We start from the raw sequence: 2,500 nt of genomic DNA, 5'->3' as shown, positions 1-2,500 counted from the left end.
GTAAAGTTGAAATTTTACACAAAGGATTACAAAAGAAGATGAGAAAGACAGTTGAAGCTGCACATATAAATGTCCAAGAAAATAATAACGACAGAGAAGGATTTATATGCCTATCTAAAGCAGCCAGTCTCTTAATAATTAATGCGCTAGAAAAAACCTGACACTCGAAGCTTCACAAGTTCCCCACTACGGGTATAAATGTTGTGACCAAGATGTTCTGTAACAAGTTCTCTGAGGAAGGTTATAATAACCGAAACATAAGAACAATAAATGTATTCTTAGCCCATCTTCGTTTACCCTTCCCCACCTATCACTCTCTCATTTGTCTTAAACAGTTTATCAACATATATATATATATATATATATATCTATATTAATATATATATATGTATATATATATATATGTATATATATACATATATATACATATATATATATGATATATATATAAAGGTATATATGTATATAAATATATATATATATATATATATATATGAATATATATATATGTTACATATATATACATACATACATATATATATTTGTGTGCGCGTATATATATCTATATGTATATATATGTATATATATGTATATATATATGTATATATATTTATATATATATGTATATATATATGTATACATATATATATGTATATATATGTATATACATATATATATGCATATGTATATATATATATATATATATATATATATATATATATATATATATATATATATATATGCTAGGACATTATGATAAGTTGAGGAAGCATAGAGCGAAACCGGTCAGGAATAAATCAAAATATCTTGGAACTAGACCCGTGACTTCTTTTTCCACCGTCATATATATATATATATATATATATATATATATATATATATATATATATATATATATATATATACTGTATATATATATATACATATATATACATACACATATATATACATATATATATATACATATATATATATATATATATATATATATATATATATATATAACGCCGTACCTCCTACTACTGCTACTCTAGCATTAAAATCTTCCAGTACTACTACATCTACACTCGTCCTAAAACTCTCTACAATCATTAAAATCATTAAGGGGACCCCCCCCCCGCCCAAAATCTATTTTTCTGAAGGATCTTGCTGATTTTTTCTGTGTGATATCTAGGTCTGAGAAAACCTTCACAGCATGAGTGTTATTCAGATCTGACGAGTAGTTTTTCATTTTTTAATAAAAAACCTAAAAAATACCATATTTTTGGGCTTCTTTCAAATCCTATCTCCTCTTACAATTTTTATTCAATGTCTTTCATTTTACAGCAAAAGAATCTTCTACATATATAAAAAAACAAAATAGAAAGCTTTTTTTAATATCTTTGTTTAACGCCGAGGGAAAAAAATATAAAAAAAATTCTCGAAAAAAACGCAAAAAATTGACTTTGACACGTTATTAAAAAAAAATTATTTAACATATGCAAAAAAACTCTCTATTTCATTTTTTGTCATTTATCTAGCTATTAATAGAGACCTCATATGCAAAAATCGGTTGAAAATTGAGGGAGGAGATAGACTTTGAGTGTCAAAAACTTAAGTTTTTCAGAAATGAGTGTTAAAGTTTTTTTTTTTTCCTTAGTTTGACTAAATTTTACATTGGACCTCCTAAGACCCATTGAAAACAGGTTCCATTGTATTTTCATGATGATTTTGCATCTTTCAAGTAACTCAGGCACTTTGTACCCTCCTACAGTGTAGGATATTATTCACTCAAAGTGAGGGTCTCATAAGCCGCCACCTCACTCTTTGTCGCAAAGTTTGAGTTCTTGGTCTAGAATGACCCAGCAAGGTAGTCTGATTGCTGGGATTCAGCTCTCTTTCTTTTCTTGGGTTTCCTTTCTGGTGTTGAAACAGGCTCTTGCTGCATCAGGGACATCACTGTGAGGTTTGAGACTCTAAACCCAAGGTGTTGCAACAAGGAGGCATCCTTGTAGCCACTTGTTAGCAAACAGTTGTTTGCGTAGAGACAACTTGTCTGATATAGGTGTAGAGGACAGAGGATCAGGTGCTGAGGATGTGGATGTAGATGGATGGGAGAGAGCTGCTGGAGGGAGTACTAGTGGTGGTGGCGGAGGTGGTGATAACAAAGTTGATGCTGGGGTTCTTTCTTTCTCCCCTTGAGTTGCTAATGTAGACGTTCTTATCTTCTGCAAGTGTGCCTTTTGTGTGTGCATGGCTAATATCTTCAAATATCTCTTCACTGACAAATAGATGCGAATTTCACACGGCAAATTAGTGAATGTGGCAAGCTAACGTGTACATGTCCTTTACTTTGTAAGGCTCAGGCCACTGCCAGTCGTGCAGGCTGAACTTCCTCACACCACATACTCACGTGCATGCCGGACGTAAGAGAAAACTTTATGAGTGCATCAAACGCAAAAAAAATAGAGTAAAATATGGTCAAAACGTATGTAAACAATGGTCGTGCGCAGCATGTGGC

The sequence above is a fragment of the Oratosquilla oratoria genome, chromosome 14, assembly GCF_046742065.1.
Source record: "Oratosquilla oratoria isolate Oo_2021 chromosome 14, ASM4674206v1, whole genome shotgun sequence".
NCBI lineage: Eukaryota > Metazoa > Arthropoda > Malacostraca > Stomatopoda > Squillidae > Oratosquilla > Oratosquilla oratoria.
This window is presented reverse-complemented; position numbering follows the sequence as displayed.